This window comes from Chenopodium quinoa, unplaced genomic scaffold (assembly GCF_001683475.1).
Source record: "Chenopodium quinoa cultivar QQ74 unplaced genomic scaffold, ASM168347v1, whole genome shotgun sequence".
Classification (NCBI taxonomy): domain Eukaryota; kingdom Viridiplantae; phylum Streptophyta; class Magnoliopsida; order Caryophyllales; family Amaranthaceae; genus Chenopodium; species Chenopodium quinoa.
Genome location: NW_018742390.1, coordinates 6,554,363 through 6,577,362, shown reverse-complemented (window position 1 = coordinate 6,577,362; position 23,000 = coordinate 6,554,363). Strand labels below are relative to the sequence as shown.

The window sequence follows — 23,000 nt, the reverse complement described above, 5'->3', positions numbered from 1 at the left end:
CCCTAGTTTTCTCATTCAAACCAAAATAAAAAATCTCACAAGCCTCCCAAATATTACAGCAATTATAGTCCAAAAATCCCTCAAGTCTAATGAAATATTCACAAAAAGGCTCATTGCTATTTTGAGGAAATGATAGACATGCCATTTTTTTTTTCACAAAACAAACAAAAATCAAATAAGAGTAAAAATATACACAAAGACCTAGACTCAAGCAATCAAAAACACCCAAACATAGACACCGTTCCCCGGCAACGGTGCCATTTTGACGAGGGAAAAACTAGGTCGTTATTTAATTTTCCCTCGGTCAAACTAAATTAATAAACACTTAACAAACCCTAATACGAGTATAGAGGTATGTCAAGGGTCGAACTCAAAGGAACGGTAATGTTCAAGCACTTTACATTATGCGCCTAAGCTAGGTCGAAGACGAAGGTAAGAGAGAATACTAACAACTAACAAAATAAGTAACCAAGGAAATAAAACACTAGGAACGAGGATCAACATGTAATCATGTCAATTGCAACAACTTAGGAAAAGCATGCCAATCAAAGGTTGTGAGGACTAATGATAAGAGCAATCAATAGGAATCAAATAGCTATCTCCTAATTGTTAAGCCAGGGTTCACTATGAATAACAAACTAAGAGAATCACAATCAAAACCCATCGATAATTGCAATTCCTAAATCAATTGTTCATGTCACTAGCAATTACAATGCAATCTAGCATAATTCTCAAGGCCTAATTGAATTACACACATGCAAACCTTCACTAATCACTTTAATCTCAACAATCAATCAACATAATTCCCAAATTAATCACAATTAATCAATCATACAAGTTTAACCCAATTCCTAGCCAAACAACTATTCAAGAATCATCATCTATCAACTAACAACTATGGAAATCAAGAATCAACAAAATATCAAGAACAATTACACTAATCAAGCATCAAACATCAAAATTAAACCAAACAAACATGAAATTAAACAAAGCATTAAGGAGAGATAGAGTTAAAAATGCTCATTGATAATAGAGAAGATCTTGAACACAATTGTCACCCTTGTATCTTCAATCTCTCAATCACCATAGAAATCCTTCACTTTCTCTCTCTAAAACTACTCCTAATCTAGCCTAATCTAGAGAGAGAATCTCTCAACCTAAGAGAGAAAACTATTCTAAGACTAAGAATTATGTGACTGAATGATAATAAAAACCCCCAAAAACAATCTATAAACAAAAGGAGAAAGGAAACTTAAAATCGTAAAAGACCCAGAAGCCTGTGCCCTCGGAAAAATCGGCCGCACCCGCGGCCAAAGCCCGTGGAGAGTTACTGCCCAAAATGGCAGAAACGGGTTGCGGCAGATTTGCAGGGCCAACTTTGGAAGGCTGTAAATCACGATCTATGAATTGTATGAAGGCGTGCGACCTATCATTAGAAAGTCTAGTTTCCAACCCAACTTGAATCACCTCAATCCGATCTGTAGAACTCGAGATATGGCCGAAACAATGAACAAAGGTCCTTTTTGATACTTTGTAAGCCTTCATTTTCCTTTGTTTCTTGGATTGGCTTGACTTGCGTGCTTGGCTTCCCTAACTTGGCTCTGTTAAATTCCGTGAATGCACTTGAGCTCCCTACTTGATGATTAAATCCCGGGAAGCTCGACACACCTACGAAACAAGTCAAACAAACGGAGAAGCGAGGGAAAAAGCCAAGAAATGAATAAAATAATAAGAAAACAACTAAAAGCACGCATTTCTCTAAACTAACACACAAACACGCAAATCAAGCATTATTCCCTAAAAACACGACATAAACGACTAAAAATGAGCATAGAAATATAAAGAAAACATAGCCTAAAGGTGTCATAAATGGCACGGATCAATGAACAATCTTTCACCGCCACTATTGGTCGGGTTCAGTATTTAATCCCGAGTGTGCTTAAAAAATTGTATTTGATTAAATTCGTATTTTTGAATAGTCCATGGATTAGTCTTGATGTTTGGTAAAAGCATAGTTTTTATTTCAGCCCAAACTTATTATTTAATTTTAGCCCAAACCTTTTCTATTTTATTGTTTTATTATTTATTTTAGGCCCAAACCTTTTATTTATTTTATTTGCTTATTTTCTTATTTTAGCCCAAATAATAATAAATCAGAAAAAGGCCCGAAATTATCAATCGACACTTAAAATGCTGAACGAAATTAGGGTTAAAAATGTATTTAGACGGAAAAGCGGACTAAAAATTCCCGCGCCACGGCAGGAGTCCACCGTGTCACGGGAATCTTTCCCGTCTGACGGTGGGATTTCCCGTGACACGGGAATTTCCGTGTCCTTTTCGCGTAAACCCTTAACGCGTTTTCTTCCCTGTTTACTAAATATTTCCCGCGTCACTCAAAAATTACACTGTGTCACGGGAATGTTTCCCGTCTGACGGTGGGACTTCCCGTGTCACGGCACAGTTTGCCGTGTCACGGGATACTTTTTTAGGGTTTTTATCATTTTAGGGTTCCGTGTGTTTCCTCAGCACATTTTCTTTATAAATACCCCCTTATTTCTGATGTACGGGGCATCAATTAATTCTCTATTTTCTCTCTTCTGTGTTCTAGCCTAAACACTAGCCTACCCTTCTTCTTTCATAATTCCTTCTTCAAGCACTCCAAGGAGTCCATACTTTACTCGGGGTTCTGTCCTTAAGCCAAGGCGTGAAAGGTAGAACTGTTTGAGGGTTTGGCCCCAAATCAACTCTACTTAATTTAATTTAATTTAATTTAATTATTGTTTTATTATCATTTCCTTAAAGTTACTAACTCGATTATTATTTTGAAGTTGCAAGCAAACAGAATCAAAGTAAGAATTATGCTTCTTTTATTTCTATTATTTTTCTAATGATTTTATATTGTTAGAATTATTGTTAAATTGCTTCAAATATTGATGTTGATTCTATTATTTATTATTATGATCACTATATTGCATGTTTAAAGAGAATATGTAATTGAAAATCACGCCTAATAAGATAATTTGGATGACCGGCTTAGGTTCCTTTTTAATCTTGTTGTTTAATTCAAGTGATCAAAAATTTTATAGAATTATGTGTTGCATTAATATTAAACCAATTTAGCTTAATAATAGATTGGAGCCAATTGAATTTTTGTTTGTATGCCTTTGAGATCGCAGGAATAGTTTTCACTATAAGAATCGAGTAGAGGCCAATACGGGCGAATGTGATTCCATGACTCACTTCGTACCATCATCCCCGATCCACCTTTCGTGGTTCCGAACCATATGGAGTTAGTAATCTCATGGATTATGAATGGGGTGTAACCTTCACGGGTCAATCGTTGTTTCCTTCATTGTCCCTTATTCGTGGTTGCCTTTTATGATACGTGATCGGTTTACAAGTTCCTTAAAAACTTGTTTGCGGCTCCCTACTAATCGTTGTCCCTAATCGTAATGTCAATTCCCACTTCCTATGAGTGCCAAGCATATTCACAACATGCTTTTATGTAGGCGCACTTCGAACGACGCCTACAATTTGGCGACTCCACTGAGAAGGATTCTTGGTTATTTATCGATTTGAGTGATCGGTATTTAATTAAGATGAATGGATGAGACTTGAAATATTCTTGAAAAATATTCTTGTGATTAATTTGGCATTTTTGCATATGCATAGACGTTTTAACGTCGCATTTAGGTCTGTCCTGTAGGAGAAATTGAATAACTTGATTGCGTACGAAGGAAAATTGGGCACCAGTCAGATTTTCTGCTGCCGTGCCACGGCAGAATCTGCCGTGTCACGGTACAGTGCACCGTTTGACGGTGTGCAGTACTGCGGCACGGTAATTTTTGGCGTGTCACAGCAGTCCTAAAATCCGTCTAGTGGCTTGTTTTATCTTCTCACAGTCAACTTCCTTCGATTTTTCTAAAAAACGTGTGTGTTCTACATGCGTCTTACCCCGGAGGATTTAAGCTCTATCAACCCAAAAATGCTCATGGCAATAAGGGTTCATCCGAGTTATTAAATCCACCCAAACCATGGAGTCGAGTTCGATTTCATCACGAACTCGCGGAGCCGCCCGTTGGCATACACCCTCAAGGGAGGCTGCCTTGCTAACGCGTCCAAACTCTTAACCATGGTACCCTATTGACACCAAATAAACTTGACCATAGTCGAACATAGAACTTGACCTTAGGTTGCGAACTATTCTTTGTATCATTGTGCCTACGTGTTTTATGTTTGGTCGTTTTGATCCTAACCTTAACGATCATTCTTTGTCTATGGTGGATTATTTTATGACTAACGATTGCCAATGAACCGTATTCACTTAGTAATTAGCAAAAAAATAAAATAAAATAAAATAAAAGGGGGGGGAAGGGTTGCCGCAATACGGGACTGCCCACCGTGGTGCGGTGGACCTGCAGCAAAAAAAAAAAAAGAAAGTCTGCCGCGCCACGGGAAACTCTACTGTGTCATGGCAATTTCCACCGTGGCACGGTGGATTTCCCAAAAAAAAAAAATAAAAAAAAAAAATTAACGTGTCACGACAGCTTGTACCGTGACACGGTACAGTTTTCCGTGTCACGGTGCCTTTGAAATAAGTCCAGTTAAGTCTTCCGTGTTAATTTGGTCCTCGCGTCAGTCATTTTGGTTATTGTTCACATGTCTAGCTGTACGATCATACCACGAGTCTTATAACATCACTTAGTCACTCACGAGTCAAGTATAGTCCACACACTTTCTTTATGTTCCGACTCGAGTCGTGCACCAGGTCGTTTATGATAGTATACTAGGTTCATGCACCCTTTTTTCGTCATAATAAAAAATGAGTGGAGTTTTCTCACCTGTTTTCAAGTGTCTATTTTTTTTTATTTTTTTTTTCTTTCTTCCTTTCCTATCTTGAGCAATGAGTCAAACAATTAAGTGAATTATTTTATTCTACAGTACTTGGCCAAGGAACAGGGATAGATTTACGGTTCAAGTCATTATCGCAACAATCTATCAGATCTAATAGGTGTTCAAAGAGAGCTTTTCCATCTCCACATTACTTATCACCTTTCAATGGGCACTAAAGAAGATATTGAGAACATCAACAAATCCATCGAGGCACTGTCTTCCATGATGCAAACCCTTACCACTAGGGTCACTACCATGGAACAAAAGAAGGTCACTGTTTCCACCCTTGACAAATTGAAGGAACAAATGAGTAAGATTTCTGAGGATTTCACTTATGTGGAACGGCCTCCCACTCCTTTGGATGTGAAGGACAGACTCTCTGAAAATTTCTCCACTACTGATATTCAAAAGTTCAAGCTTACTGACAATCCAATATTCCATTTGATGGCATTCTGTGCAACCATGGCTCTTAAGGGATTGGACATAACACTCTTCCCTACGAGGTTCCCTATATCTCCTTAGAACATGCTTGCCAACAATGGTTTTATTCCTTATATGCCAAGCATACTGCGACTTGGCAAGATGTCACTGATAGTTTCATGAATCGTTACAAGTGTAACATTCAAACTAAAACTTCTGAACGTGAAATATCCATTCTCAAACAGAAAGAGAATGAGGGCTTCACCGCTTACTTGAACAGGTGGAGGGAAACAGCTTCACTCTTGGTAGATCCTCCCAAAGAAAGAGAGATGGTTCGCCTCTTTATTCAAAATCTGACTCATAAATATAGGGAACATCTCAAATTTCTTCCACTGAACACTTTCGAAGCTGTATACGACATTGGCATCAATATCGAGGATGAGCTAATAAAGACTGCTGGTAGTAACAATAATAACACTTGGAAAAACAAGAAGAACGACCATCCTTCTTCTTCGTCTTCTAAGCAAGAAAATACTACCAACAATATAAGCCAAGTTGATATCAATGAAGTGTTAGCTCTTGATGCTCCATTGCCCAAGAAGAAAAGAATTTACACTCATTTAGGAATGACTTATGATGCGGCCTTTGATCGCCTTTACGGTCAAGGCTTGATCACACCTATTGGGCCATTTCCAGAGCCAAAACCTGAAGAAATGAGCGCCAAATGGAATCCCAATGCCCATTGCAAGTACCATCAAGGAAGGGGCCACACTACGGAGCAATGTTGGAATTTGAAGGACGTCATTCAAGATTTGGTGGATGCAAACAAACTTCATGTCCTTCCAGGCGGCAAGAAGTAATGAACACAAGGCGCACATCAGATCCTTCGTGCAAGATTTCATGATTTCTTTCTTTATCATTCATCTCCATTCCCCCATTCATGTCTAGCATAGGTTTTCCACTTTGAATTTTTATATGTTTCATGTGTTTCGTTCACCTTTTCCATTAATAAAATGTGCAAATTTCCTTTACATCTTGATCATAGAATTTTTCATCCATTCATTCTAAAAAAAATAAATAAAAAAAAGTAAAAAATAAAAATAAGAAGAAAAAAATTAATTACCGAACTAAACCCAAGGTACACCAATGACTTGAGGCACCTTTGCAACCCTGTCATTCCCTGTTAATCGTTCAATCACATTCCATTTCTTCATCAACCATTTTGAGCCTCGTCTAACGTTTGGCCTTCATTTCTTCAACCCACATTCACTTAACCCTGGGATTGGAATATGTGTAATTGTATAACATTCAAAAAGCAAGTAGGAAAAAAAAAGCAGCAAAGCAACAATAAAACAATGTCTAAAGGCAAGTGTTCCAATGTCTTTGATACGAACACGTCTTAAATTGCGTCTCTCATCGAGTGCTCGGTACCGTGCATGAGAAACATGAATGCTAAGTGAGTGGTGGAACGCATGATCTGAGATTGCCTACATTGATTCAAAAGAATGAAAAAAAAAATATCAAAGTGTAGACAACTAAAAATGTCTCCCCAAATCCAAACCCGATGATGAACAACCTTTCACCGCCATTATTGGTCGAGTTGAGTATTTAATCTTGGAGTGCTTAAATCCATATTTCCATTTCATAAACCAACCCAAATTCTAGCCCATTTCCCCAAACCATAACTTATTTTCCTCTTTTTGTGCCTTTAAACCCAAAATAATTCATTTCATGTCCTTTAAAATCATTCATTTCGTGTCCTTTTTCTAAAAACGTTTAATCTAGTTTATTTTGATCCATAATCTGGGTCCAATGATTTAATAGTTGTATGGGGATTTAAAATAGCTTTCAACGATATATTATAAACCCAAATCCGAGTTATAACGAATAAGTTATGGCCAAAATATTAAGCTGAGCCCAAACCGAACCTAAGCCCACCTTACCTACGACCCAATGATCATGTGGAGGGTCCAAATGATTTAATCCAATTCCTAAAAAAATTAGGATTAATTGGAAGTTTCTACAAGTTTCTAAAAGATCTTAATTATCCTTTTTGAAAAGATAAGATTAAAGAGTTTGAAATTGAATAAAACTCCTTTTTTTTTAAGTCCTAATTCTATTTGAATTGAAAGACGTTCAAAGATAGACAGATATTATTTTCGCGCCTCATAGTTTTTATCCAAATTTAATATGGTTGGATATCCCTTGAAATTATCTTTCCAATGATATATTATAATATAAATTTCGAACTATAACGAAAAAGATATGAATACAATGTCAAACTCTATCCAAAACTGACACCGTCTCACTATTTCGGCTATATCTTTTATTATACAAAATATTTTAATCTGATTCCTATTGGGTTAGAAAGTATACTTGAATATATTTCCAAAAATATCTTATTTATCTTATTCCGATTCCTGGATCAAAAGATATGATAAAAACAATAACCGCAAAAACTGTTGTCTATCGCAAGAGTTTTAATCCGATTCGAACTCGATCTTTTCTTGATTCTTCGACCCTCTTTTTTCCCTATAAATAGAGGTCATATCACCCTTTTTTGAATCTTCAACAATCTTGATCATCAAATAATTCTCTTCTCCCTCTTTAGCCTAAATACTAGCCATCCTATTTTCTCAAAATACTTTCCCTAATTAAGCACTCCAAGGAGTTCATACAAGACCCAAAGTTCTATACTTAAACCAAGGCGTGAAAGGTATAATTGACTGAGGGTTTGGACCAAATCAACTCTACTTTAATTTAATTTTCATTTGATTTATATTTTTGTTGAAGTTACTAACAGTTTATTCATGATGTAGCAATTTAAAGGAACGCGCAGAATGTGAGTAATTAATTTTTATTTTTATATTGCTAGCATCATGATTAGGTTATTATTATTATTATTATTTGATTTGACTAACGCTATTATTGTTAAATTGCTTCCAATATTAATGTTTACTCTATTGTTATAATGATCACCATATTGCATGTTTAAAGGGAATATGTAATTGAAAATCACGCCTAATAAGATAATTTGGACAATCGGTTTAGGATCCTTTTTAATCTTGTTGTTAAATCAAGTGATCACTAATATTGTAGAATTATATGTTGCATTAATATTCAACCAATTTAGCTAAATAATAGTTTGGAGCAAATTGAATATTTTGTTTGTATGCCTTTGAGATCACAGGAATAACTTTTCACTATAAGAATCGAGTAGAAGCCAATACGGGCGAATGTGACTCCATGACTCACTTTGTACCATCATCCCTGACCCTACTTTCGTGGTTCCGAACCATATTAGTTAGTAATCTCATGGATTATGAATGGGGTGTAACCTTCACGGATCAATCGTTGTTGCCTTTGTTGTCCCTTTATTCGTGGTTGCCTTTTATGATCCGTGAACGGTTTACAAGCTCCTTAATAACTTGTTGGAGGCTCCCTACTTTGCTTTGTCCCTAAACGTATATGTCAATTCCCACTTCGTAAGAGTGCCAAGCATATTGACACATGCTTTTAACGTAGGCTCACTTCAAACGACACCTACAATTTGGCGACTCCACTGGGGAAAAATCAAAATTGCAAAGTCTAATACACAATTGCATATCTTGGGGGCTTCTATCAGGTCTTGAGCCTTTTAACCCCTTTCTTCCTTAAACCTTCAGCTTAACCACCTTACAACCCTTGAAAGACCTCTTTGAGGTGTACACACACTTGTGGAAAGTTTGGTTAGAGCTACGTTCGGCCTGATTCCTAATGGATACGTAGGCATCCTCACATTGAGGTGCGGCCACATTCATATGCATGATCACGTCAAAGAATATCCAATGCTTAATCCTATACCCCTACCCATTTAGAGCTAGACTTGGGGGCTTGAACCCACATCACATTAGCCTACCCAGCCAAAAGAGTCATCATCTTTGACTATTTTCACATATATTTCCATCACCATAACCCTTGCAGCCAGCCTTAGTATCACATTCACACACTTCACTCACACATCCATATCCATATCATCCTTCTCTTTAGGAACCCTTTATCATGAAATCTTGTTTCCCTACTATGCATGTTTCATCATATTTAAAGACAACATTCATTTGAAGAAACATTGTATACTTGCTTAGCTTCTTGACCTGAGCAATATTCATTGTTTCATGCATCACATAATGTGCTGAGAAACAATTATATATCAATGATTTTAATCATACAAAGCATATCGTGCTTAGCTCCTTGACCTAAGCAACGTTCATTATGCAATAATCACTTCATCTGTATACGTGCTTAGCTTCCAGACCTAAGTGACGTTCAAGATCGTTTCTTTACACCATAAATGATGCTTAGCTCCATGATCTAAGTTCATTCATCGTGTCACATGATGTAATTGTCCTTAGCCTCCTGGCCTAAGAACATGCATCATGCATACCTTACTTTCAAGAAAAGTAATCCAATCCATGCGATTCATTTTGTCTTGCTCAACGAGGAAGTTCAAAACTTTTTTCCTTTTTTTCGAGTCTTTTCTTTTGGGGAAGTTTAAAAAAAAAACTTTTTCAAAATTTTCTCATCGAGGGAAGTTCGAAAATAAAAGTTCAGTTTTCACATCTTTCTTTTCGGGAGAAAGTCGGTACCCTCCACTCATGACAAAAATTGACGGAAAATTTTTGCTTTTGTATCTACGTTTGCTTGTGTCTGCACACACACATAAACACACACACACTCACAAGTAATACACATGTCATGTCACATCAAGTCAAACTTGGTCAAGTCAATCACAATATATACGAGTCCATTGGCAAATTTATTTTTGCAGGTCTCATATACAGCCCACGTTCGGGGACAAGCGGACCATCTACAGCCCACGTCCGGGGACAAGCGGACCATCTACAGCCCACGTTCAGGGACAAGCGAACCATCTACAGCCCACGTTCAGGGACAAGCGAACCATTTACAGCCCATGTTCGGGGATAAGCGAACCAACTACAACCCACGTTCGGGGACAATTTAACCACCATCATTTCATGACGGAAGGTTCTCGATACACAGAGACTTGCAATCTCATCATCTTTCGAATTTCCTCAAGCATGGAAAGTATTATCTGGTGGGTTTCTTCAAGCATAGAAAACCGCCAAATTCCTTTGTCGGCTTTCCTCAAGCATGGAAAGCATTATCGGTGGATTTCTTCAAGCATAGAAAAACGCCAAAATCATATGTTGACTTTCCTCAAGCATGGAAAGTGTCATCCGGTAGGTTTCTTTAGGCTTAGAAAGCTACCAAACTCATCTGTCGGCTTTCCTCAAGCATGGAAAGCATTTCAACAAACGTCATCCGGTGGATTCCTTCAAGCATAGGAAAATACCAAACTCATTTGTCACCGATACACTGGTGTCAGATAACTGTTCTATCCCTTTACTCTTTTATCTGTGGAATTAACATTTTTTGCAGGTATCGGCGTATACAGAGTGATTTAGGATCGCAGAACGTCTTAAATCATTCTCCGTCCCTATCGACTACTTTGACTATCGTTTTCGAAACTGACGTTTCTACAAACTCAGTCAAAGTGGGGGCTTCTGTAGACACCTAAAAATGTCTCCCCAAAACCAAACCCGATGATGAACAACCTTTTATCGCCATTATTGGTCAGGTTGAGTATTTAATCTTTGGAGTGCTTAAATCCATATTTTCATTTCATAAACGAACCCAATTCCTAGCCCATTTCCCCAAAACATAACTTATTTTCCTCTTTTCGTGCCTTTAAACCCAAAACAATTCATTTCGTGTCCTTTTTATAAAAACGTTTAATCTAGTTTATTTTAGTCCAAAATCTGAGTCCAATGATTCAATAATTTGATGGGTCTTTAAAAGAGCTTTCCAACGATATATTCTAAGCCCAAATCTGAGTTATAACGAGTAAGTTATGGCCAAAATATTAAACTGAGCCCAAACCGAACCTATGCCCACCTTACCTACGACCCAATGATCATGTGGAGTGTCTAAATTATTTAATCCCATTTCTAAACCAATTACGATTAATTAGAATCTTCTATAAGTTTCTAAAAGATCCTAATTATCCGTTTTGAAAAGATAAGATTAAAGAGTTTTAAAATTGAATAAAACTCCTTTTTTTGAAAAATCCTATTTCTATCCGAATTGAAAGACATTCAAAGGTAGACAGATATTATTTTCGTGCCTCGTAGTTTTTATCCAAATTATATATGATTGGATATCCCTTGAATTATCTTTCCATTGATATATTATAATATCAATTCCGGGCTTTAACGGAAAAGATACGAATAAAATGTCAAACTCTATCCAAAACTGACACTGTCTTACTATTTCGCCCACATCTTTTGTTCTACAAAATATTTTAATATTATTCTAATTGAGTTAGAAAGTATACTTAAAGAGCTTTCCAAAGATATCTTATTCATCTTATTTCGATTTCTGGATCAAAAGATATGATAAAAACAAAAACCGTAAAAACTGTTGTCTATCGTAAGAGTTTTATCCGATTCGAATTCTTTTCTTTTCTTGATTCTTCGACCTTCTTTTTTCTCTATAAATATAGGTCATATCTCCCCTTTTTCAATGATCAACAAACTTGATCATCAAATCATTCTCTTCTCCCTCTTTAGCCTAAATACTTTCCATCCTATTTCCTCAAGATACTTTCCCTAATTAAGCACTCCAAGGAGTTCATACAATACCCAAAGTTCTATACTTAAACCAAGGCGTGAAAGGTATAATTGACTGAGGGTTTGGACCAAATTAACTCTAATTTAATTTAATTTTCATTTGATTTATATTTTTATTAAAGTTACTAACAATTTATTCATGATGTAGCAATTTAAAGTAACGTACAGAATGTGAGTAATTAATTAATTTAATTACTCTTATTTTATTTTTAGATTGCTAGCATCATGATTAGGTTATTATTATTATTATTATTTGATTTGACTAACGCTATTATTGTTAAATTGCCTCCAATATTAATGTTTACTCTATTGTTATTATGATCACCATATTGCATGTTTAAAGGGAATATGTAATTGAAAATCACGTCTAATAAGATAATTTGGACAACCGGTTTAGGATTCAAATTCAGCCATCCGTATTCTGACTTTAGAATTTCTTAGTAAACCAATGGATGACATTGTGCATTGGAAATTTTCTAGATATGGTTCTCTTACTACCAAGTCTGCTTATGTTATGTTGTTTCTTTAGTCAGCAAGTACTGTTGGAACAACTTTTTTCCCTTATTCTTGGTGGAAGATATCTTGGGGTTTACCTCTTTTACCTAAGCTGCAGTGTTTCTGTTGGAAGCTAGTCAATAATGCTTTGCCGATAAACTCTTTTTTGCACGTAAAAGGGATCCCTGTAGACTCAACGTGTGTTCTGCGTTTGAGTAACTCAGAGACAACTGATCACTTGTTTCGTGAATGCTCCTTTGTTTATGTTGTTTGGGCTTCTATTGCATCTCTCTCTATGCTTCCAGTTTGTAGGGATAAGTCCTTTGTGGATTGGTTTGTTGAGATGGTTTCTAACTTAAGACGTGCCAAGTCGTGGAAATCTTTGGTGCACTTCACTTCTTTTATTAGGCAATTTGGCAGGACCGAAATCATAAGATTTTTTGACAGGCTGTTTTGTCTCCAGCTCTTATTATCCATCTCATGCAGGAATGGGTGTCTCGCTCGTTGGCTGCACAGGAATTTAAAGGTTCCTTATGCTGTTCTGTCACACACTCCTCTCGTACTCCTATACTTTCTGTTAGTTTGTGCAGGGTTAGGGGGTCTTCTCTGTCTGATTTCGATGTTTGTCTGGTGTTTGATGGTGCTTGTAAGATCCGATATTATACCAGGAGCGGGTTGGATTTTCAGAAAAGTCCATTCTGATAAAGTATTGGGTGGAGGCGCGAGAGCTTTTCTTTCTTCTGCTGCTTTTCAGTCAAAACTTCAGGCTTGTCTTTGGGCCCTCAGGGCAGCGGAACGTCGCGGGTTTCAGCCTCTGTTGATTTACACTGACTGTTCATCCTTGTTCTTCTCTCTTTGCAATGGTACTGATCGGGATATTTCTAGTCTTTGGTTGCTTCATGATATCCAGAATATCATCCTCCAATTCTCAGTTTGTGAGATTTGCAAGGTCCCTCGTCAGTGGGTTGCCCCGGCACATTGGTTGGCTGTACAAGCCCGTTGTCATCGTTTTCTTTTTTGGTCCTTTTAGTTTAGGTTTTGTTTCTTCTCTTTTGTAGTGCTTCTTGTAAAAAAACAAAAAATTATATATATATATATATATATATATATATATATATATATATATATATATATATATATATATATAGACTACCTATTAGAGTATACCCAATGGTTAACCATAATCATTTTGGTTATCATCTATTTTATTCATTTCTTTATCTTCCACCTATTTGTAACCACTTGATAACCATTTTATAACCAATGTATGTCATTGGTTGCCCATAAATTTTATTCAATAAGTAGAGAGTCTTAAAAAAGTGGGTAAATCAAAAACCATGTTACAATAACCTGGTTAAATTTTTAACTAGGTTATTGTTTTATCTCTCCTTTTTTTCATCTCTCTACAATTATTTATAATATTTTTACACTCTCTCACCTAATAACCACCCTAAATGGTTAATGGCTAGCTATGCTCTTAACTAAAAAAACACATGTGATACACTGCCTACCGCTAGTAACTATAGATACCAACCCGTGTCTACCCAAAACTATATAATAATTGGAAAACACAACTCGATAAAATTGGATCAAATCTAAAGATGAACTAAAAATTAGTTAACAAACCTACTATGTCACCGAATCTAAATTAATCTAACCTAAAACAAACTCAAAACGATCCAAATTTGATTTTAAGCTAGCACTGTCAAAACGGTTTGACAGTTCGGTTTCAGTTCGGTATTAAATCGGGTCGGTTTGGAATCGGTTTAATTGTCTCACGGGTCGGTTTTGGTTCGGTTTAAATAGTTATCGGTTCGATTCGGTTTCGGTTTATTCTTGAGCGGTTTTAATTCGGTTTCGGGTTGTAAACAGTCCGGGTAATAAACGGTTCGGTGCAGACGAGTTGCGGTTTGTTAACGGTGCGGTGTAAACAGTTTTTATCCCGGTTCAAACAGTTTCGGGTTGGAAACGGTTTCGGGTTAGAAACAATTCGGTTCTTTATTGGTTCAGTTTATAATTGGTCTGTTCTTTTTTGGTCCAGTTTTTAACTGGTTCGGTTCTTTTTTGGTTCAGTTTATAACTGGTTCGGTTCTTTTTCAGTTCAGTTTATAATTGGTTCGGTTCTTCTATGATTTAACGTTATTCATATCGGTTCCATTTCAAGTTTACTAAATTACGGTTCGGGTCGGTTTTCGGTTTCAAAAATTAAATTGTTTATTGAGTTGTTTGGATTCGGGCATTAAATGGTTTTGGTTTGAAATTTGATAGTACTTGCTAACCTTTTGCGTTCACAAGTTTTATATAAAGTCGCGAATCATTTCATATTTAGGCATCATATTATTAACAAATTCTCATTGATTTTATAAATACATATTATGTTTTGTTTCAAGTTTAGTCATACTGATCTTACTAGTTTATTACGAAGTAGATTATAAGAGTTAGTGAATTAATGTATTATTGTTTTACAATTAGGTTATTATATGCTTCTTATTTAATCATTTATATACTACGCGTAGTATCATAGTCATGATTTGATGAGTTCTTGTGAAATGGAAATTTGCAATTTGGTAATCGATACTTGATTAGTCAACAAGACTGATAATTATGACTCGTTTATCATTATATATTTTCATGAAATTATGAAGATATTACAAAGTACTTTGATTTGTATAATGAAAGAAAACAGTAATGACTAATTAACAAGGTAATATTGATTAGTTCAATCGATCATATGCACACATTATTAACACATGGCATCTAACTATCTCATAGTTAAATATTCGTATCATCGTTATTCGTATGTATTAGTACAAAGTTATAGACTCATGAGTGATCTTTTAAAATTTATCTATTTATACAATTTATTAATATAACGTTTTTATAATTTTTACGTGTATGAAAATAAAGATATATACTAGTAGATGTTTTAATACGTGTCTTGGGAACTGATCCCGATCAAATGGGGCAAAAAAATACTTAAGAATTGAGGGAATAATATTTTTGTAGATGAATATACAACACACAAACACACACGAATCACCACTCTCAACCATAGATTAAAAAATCAATGGTTAGATTCTTTCTCCCACAACACACACGGATCACCACTCTCAACCATAGATTAAAAAATCAATGGTTAGATTCTTTCTCCCACAACACACACAGATCACCATTCTCAACCATAGATTAAAAAATCAATGGTTAGATTTACATGAAACCCTTTTGAAACCCTTTCACTCTCACTCTCACTTTACCACTCTCACTCTATTCTCACGGGCTCACGGCGCCTCTCAAATCTCCCTCTCCGTGACATTCATTCTCACGGGCTCACGGCGCCTCCGTCTCCCTCATACATTCATTCACGGCTGCCAGAATACCAAACCTTGAAGCTGTCCTGATCTCCCTCTTTCTCATCGATGTTGTTGCTGCCCTAAATCTCCAAATTCAGGTATGAACTCTCTCTTTCTCGTACTTCTTGCGATGTTGTAGTGTAGAATCTGAGCTAGGATGTAAAATTCAGGTATGAAATTCTTAGTAACATGATTTAACCAATTTATAATGGAGGAAGTATACAAAATATATATAACAAATTAAATTGAAGAATTGTATAATTCACATGCAAGCACTCCAATTCTTAGCAATCAAACATTAATTTATTTAGGTATAGTAGCTTGTCGATAATATATCATGGTCATTGGCACATGATATTTTTTGTTTCCATCGATTTTAATTGATATTTTTTGTTGGTATGAATTGGATTTTTCTTTATTTTTTATTATTTATATTTTGTTTATGTATTTCTTGTAATGTGTGGCAATTGAAAATGTAAATTTGGGGATGAATGGATGATAGTAATAGTATAAAAAATATGGCCAAGTTGTTGATTTTATATATATAAATGAATAAATTGACTGAAAGTGTTGAAGAATGGGGTTTTGTTTATAAGGATATATAAGTTTAATTGTTTTAGGAATTGAAAATTATAGTGAATTAGGAATTAAATTGACAGAAAGTGTTGAAGAATGCTATATATTCCATTAAATTATGTCCAGCAGCATTACTAGTCTATTATAAACTGAAGTTTGGGCCCAAATGTTGCTAAAATAATAATGCATCAAATTTCCCTCAAAAAAAAATCTACAATTTGATGATCAGAGTCAATTGATTAAGGGTAATTGGTAACACACGAACATTCAAGAGACGGAATTGTACATATTTGAGATTATTAGAACATTGCCAATCATATATTCTCATTAATAAACTTCTATGCTGCTATTCTATTCTGCTGCTGCTGTTCTATTCTGCTGCTCTATTCTGCTGCTGTTCTATTCTGCTGTTCTTCCATGTCTGCTAAACTTCTATTCTGCTGACTGTTCTTTGCTGTTCTGATGTCTGCTGACTGCTGCTCTTCTGTTCTGTTGCTGCTGTTCTGCCATGTCCGCTGTTCTGCCATTCTGCTGTATCTGCTGTGTCTGCTAACTGCTGTAATGTTCCTGTATAAAAAAATTGTTAATGGACTTTGCTTGGTTTTGGGATTTGTTATATTTAAGTGTTGTGTATTGAAGAATGAATTCATAGTTTTTGTTTGAGCTTGAAGAAATGACTTAACACTCTACGGTTTTAGTTATCTCAGCAAATTTGCTGAGCTTAAGGATGTTGATTCAGTGCTTCCGTTATAATGATGTACTATTCTCAATCCGTGGACTTGATTTATGTATTTACGGAAGTTTGTTATTTCATAGTTCTTATCTCTTATGATCATCTTGTGTGTGGGATTAAGTTGGGGACTTGGGGTAGGTGGGTAGAAAACTGTTTCATTTTATATTCAAGGCTGAATATAATTTTAGTTTATTTTTGGTTTAAGCATGGAAGGCCTGGCATGATAATTATGGAGTTTCCCATCTAAGATAACAGAGCAAACTAAGGGTTTTGACAATTGACATTCCAATAGAGTGTGACCAATGATGAACAAAAGACAACATCCTTAATCCATCACAGTGGGAAATGGGCAATGGCAATGGTTGATGGCAATGGGCAATGGCAATGATCCCTCCCCATTCCCTCTTGAAATATTGAAATTTGGCCTGCTATTAAAACATATGAGCATAACATGTGTCATATACAAAGTCTAGCCATCATATGTGTCATTGACTATTCAAGTTCCTGTTTCTTTTGCTCGTAGTTCTTGATAATGTGGCTCTCAAGAAAAATTGATAAGTTTGGAATATATGCTAAATATATTCTAAGATTTCTAATATTTAATCCATTTAATTATATAAAAAAGTTTGTACTATTCAAAAAAAAAAAAAAAAAAAAAGGTTTGTAAACGGTTCGATTTATAAGCGGTTTGGTTCATAAACGGTTTGGTTTATAACCAGTTCGGTTTACAATCAGTTCAATTTTTAAATGGTTCGGTGTAAACGGGTAGTAGTTTGCTAACGGTTCGGTGTAAACGGTTTTTTATGCCAGTTTAAACGGTTTCGGGTTGGAACCGGTTTCGGGTTAGATACGGTTTGGTTCTTTTTCGGTTCGGTTTTCTTCCAGTTCGGTTTATATTTGGTTCGGTTGGTTAACATGTTCGGTTCTTAAACGGTTTAACATTACTCGGATTGATTCGGTTTCGGGTTTACTAAAATGCAGTCCGGGTCGGTTTTCGGTTTAAAAAAAACGGTTTTTAATCGGTTCGGTATTCATTTGGGTCGGTCGGATTCTGACAGTTAAACGGTTTCGGTTTGAAATTTGACAACACTATTTTAAGCAACTAGAATAGCTTTATTAAGTAAGTCCAACACACTCCAAATCTGGTCCAATGACATAAAATCCAACTCAAAACCCTACAATGGTGAATTCTTAAGCTATACGCTGTGGACTTGAATTAACTTCAAATTAAATGTATTATGGTTGAACCTAGCGCGACTCACTTAAATAATGCACACATAAATCATGTACTAAAAAATTGAAGGAAGTTTTCTCTCTAAAAGGAGAGCTTATCTCTCTAGAATGCTAGAGCCCATTCCCTAATTTCCCTACACCGACTCTCCTTCCTTCGCCGCTACACCTCCAATTTCCTCAATTACAAAGTGAAATAGGTAGCTCAAGAGTATAACTTAATAGTTTTATGTAGAAATTGAAAGATTTAGTGGATTTTTAGTCCTTGTTCTGATCGGTGGCGTGACCTTGTTTGCGATTTCGCTCTCCAAGAATTTCTTTTCCACGTTCACTTTAAATGGCAGAACAACAATACTTAAATCACTCAAGTTGTAAGTATTTTGGTGATAAATCCCAAAATGATCGCTCCAACATAAGCTCTAATCCCTGTCTCCATGTTCATCATGTTCTTGGTAAATTTATAGAGTACTGAAAATTCTCGGAATTTCGTATCCAAGAGTGGGTGTCAAAGGACTGGATTAAATTTGGAGGTATTAAAGTCCAAAAATTTGACAATATTTTCCTGTTTTTCTGTAACGACGAGGTACCTTTGAACTTATGCGAGATGAATGTTATTTCACCGCTTCTTAATTTGGCTCGAAACGTGCTTTGTACTGATGAACCTCGTTCAGGATCCGTTAAATGTTTGATTAGAGCCAAACTACAAGTTCATGTTCTAGACCCTTTATTACCGGGATTCTACTTAGACCTAGGAAACTCTGAATTTAAATGGGTTAACATTTGATATGAGAATATGTTTATTATGTCCTCTACGTGCAATAGGGTTGGACATAAGAAGTGTTTGGGGGAAAAATTACCCCCGGCAAGTGGACAAATCCCGCGGTGACCACGTGGCCCAATTACAAAGCGACATGTGTCACTATAGGAAGAAGCCACGTATGCAGCCCTATTTTAGAGCACCTGAATAAGAGAGAAAAAGGGCCTCCTTATATCAAGAGTCCCAAATCTCGAGGAAGCCGCAAAACGACGCTTCCTAAAGGACACGTGTCCCTACCTGATTGCGCCGCCAATCAGAAAACGTCATTCTAGGGTACAAACTTGTTTCTGCAAAAGAATTTCGAATTTGAGTTGTAGGGAGCCTGCTCGTCAGGTCAAACCGAGTCCTGCAAAACAACGAAAGTCATCTGTCTCGGGGGGTGTTCCCGAGAAAGCCCCTCCGACGATCAAGTCAGTCAATGGTGTTTTGAGAGAAAGTTTGTAGAGAGAGAGTCGAGAAAATTTATTACCTCGCTAATATGCGAAGATTAGTATTAATAGGAGAGGATTAACTAACTTGATTAGGGTTTCTGGGCGTTCTGGGCCATGTTAGGCCTTGTTGGTCCACATTAGGGTTTCTCGGGTTGCGTGCTGTGCATGATGATTGAAATTTCCTGTTTTGGGTTTACGTAAAGGCATTTTGGTAATTTCCATATTTGACGAACGTGGGCCCATAGGGGGTCTAAACAATACCTTAAAAAGCTTATGTCCCCACCCCCTATAAATACCCTAATCGTTTATGATGCGAGGGGTGAATTAAGATAGCATTTAATAGAGCACAAAATAGCTCCAACTTCTCTCTACTTTCGATCTCTAGCCTTTTCGATTTCAGGTTACTAACTTAACCGTCGGAGGTAAATATTCTGTCACCAAATATTCATGATTTGCAGGTGTCCCAATCTACTTATCAAAAGAACGCGATCAGAGTCCGAGGGAATCACAAAATCACCCGAAATATTTGGCGCCGTCTCTGGGGATTCTCGTCCACTATGGAAATAGATGGTCAGACACCAAACACAGAACTTGCTCCTGGTGTCGATAGACATGTAGAGGATATAACTGTAACAATAAATTCTAGTGACCCTCTGATCGCCTCATTTCATGAGGCCGAGGATCCTCCTGTTACTAATGGTTCACTTAATCTTGCCTTGAGTAAGCTCCAAAAGGAGCTAGAGGGTAAGATGCCTTCTTCCTCTAGGTAGCAGCCCATGAGGGGAGGGGAGGAGAGGGCACTAACAAGAAGACCTAGAGCAAGGCATTGAACGCCGAAGATGCTGGAAATACCCCTTTCAAACAACATGGAAGATCTCTTAGGGTACCACGGACGAATATACACTACAAGAAATCAACTGATTTGCGACGAGTACGTTCCGACGGACACGTAATTTCGTCGAAAAAGCTAAAATTTTCGACTGATTTCCATTTCGTCGGATATTTTCGACGAATTAATTAAATCTGTCGGCAAATTCGTCATAAAATAGGTAAATTACGACGGATTTAAGTTCTGTCGGAAAATTACGATGGATAAATCCGTCAGAAATGTAATTAATTTCCGATGGAATTGAAATCTGTCGGAAAATTAGTGCTTTTCGACGGAATTTTCCTTTTTCTCCTCTTCTCCTTCCTTTTCTTCTTTCCATCTCCTCTTCTCCTTCCTTATTTTCTTCTTTCTTTCTTACGGTTTCCCCTCTCTTCTTCCCCATTTTCAAAATTAACACCACACAAGAATATTTTTCATCGTCGAATTGGTGGATTTGTCACTATATTCACGAAATTTGCCAAAACTAAGGTTTCATGGTCAAATTTGCATGGTCGAATTTGGCAGTTTTAAACCAAATTCGAGTTGAAAATCAAGGCTATTTTTGGTTTATAAGGTATGTTTTCTTGTTTTTAATTTTCTTTTTTTTTTTTCTGATTTTTTTTGTGAAATAAATTGTTGTTTTTCGATTTGTTGGTGGTTTTTGGGTGGTTTTAGGTGGGTTCGGGTGGTTGTTAGGCCATATTGTTTGGCCGGATGGTTTGGTAAAGGTTAGGTGGGTTAAGGTGGTGGTGGGTTTAGGTTTAGGGTTAGTATTGTAGATCTGGGTTAGGTTGGGAGGGTTAAGGTGGTTGTGGGTTTAGGGTTAGGATTGTAGATATGGGGACTGGGGTTTGGTTGGGTGGCTGGTAGCGTTGTGGGGTCTGGTAGCGGTGGTGGGGCAGGTAGTGGTGCGAGCTGGTAGCGGGGGTGGGTTATGGAAGTGGTTGGGGATGATAGCGATGTGGTGGTGGTGGCGTCTGGTGGCGAAACTGGTGGGGATACCGGTGGATGAGCGGCCTTTTTTTTATTTTTTTGGCAGCGGTTCCGACGCAATTTCCGTCTTAAATTTCCAACGGATGTTTCCAACGAAAAATTTCGGTCGAAAAACACTCTTTTTTCTAGTAGTTCTATCTAGGTTCCTAGAGAAAATATAGTCGGTTGGGGGGGGGGGGGGGGCAGACCAAGTAGCCTCGTAGGGATGATCCTGAGCCATCTCGACGCTAGAAGGACGCAAGGGAATAAATTCGGCATAAACAACGGGAATGAGCAGCCTACTCAGACATTGCCTTTACTCCCACAATGCGAATATATTCTTAGACCCTTCTCTTCCCAAACATACCAGCTCGGCCAAGACCAACAGAAGCCAAACTTATCATACTCAAACTCCTATTTCAGTTGCTCAACCATTTCAATATTAGACTCCCCATAATCTTAATGCATTTTTGTCGCCTAACCCTCCTGTCTTCGGATAGTACAGGCAATATGGCTAACCGTTCAACCAAGCAGCTTACATGGCCAGACCGTCCGCACAACTTTAGCCAATTGATTCGCAAATGCGCTTGTTAAATCTCGGTGATAAGCCGCCTCCATTTTCTCATGAAATTCTGAACCCCCCTTAACCACCAAAGGTTAAGAGTGTAGTTGTGGGCGCCTATGATGGTACAGGCAACCCAGAAGAGCACGTCACTTTGTATCGAAATCTAATTTATTTGCAAAGTGTGGATGATGCCACATGGTGCAGGTGCTTCCCGGCCACCCTTAAGGGCGTGGCGCAGGACTTGTTCAATAGTCTGCCGATCGGATACATCAATTTTTTTACCACTCTCAGCCTATTGTTTGTTAGAAACTTCTCATACAACATTCCCCAAAGGAAGGCCAGCTTGAACCTAGCAACAATCATTCAAGGAAAGAATGAAGGAATGCGTTTGTACGTCCAGAGGTTTAATTAAGAAATAGTCCAAATTCAAAAGTTACTGGATGAAATGGCCTATTCAAAATTTCTCTGGGGGTTAACGCATAATGGTTTCAAGTTTGATTTATTCAGGAAAAAGATTCGGACATACGCAAGTCGAAGCCTACATTAAGGCATCTGACTTTTGTTCGCTTACCAAAGCAGAACAACCGGTCAAGGGGGCGGCTGAGAAGAAGCAACCTTCCCAGGAAGACTCGCCCGGAAAGAAAAAAGAAGGAAACAAGAGAAAGGAAGTTTGGGTAGCTAACACCGAGCAGCCAAAATCAAAGAAGGTTAAGACGTACGAACCACAGTATAATAAGAAAAATCATGCAAACTCAAGCAATAAATATCATAATTGAGGTAAAAAGCGCGAAATTACATCGCATTCTACCCCTCTTACAGAAAAGAGCTACACCCCCCTAACTCACCTCAATAAATAACATCACCAAGCATTTCATTATAATTTCGTAGGTCGTAATTCTCCTCTCAATCATCTCCCAATCCTCTACGAAACACTCGTAGTTTAACTCACGTATTCACACTT

The 23,000-nt window shown here is 37.0% G+C and overlaps 1 long non-coding RNA gene across 1 annotated transcript; it reads left to right on the top strand.

Annotated features, from left to right (window-relative positions):
• The first annotated feature begins 15,472 nt into the window (after nt 1-15,472).
• LOC110700450 lies at nt 15,473-17,252 on the top strand. Its single transcript, XR_002507216.1, has 2 exons — nt 15,473-15,945; nt 17,048-17,252. It is a non-coding gene; the product is annotated as an uncharacterized LOC110700450 (long non-coding RNA).
• The last annotated feature ends 5,748 nt before the right edge of the window (nt 17,253-23,000 follow it).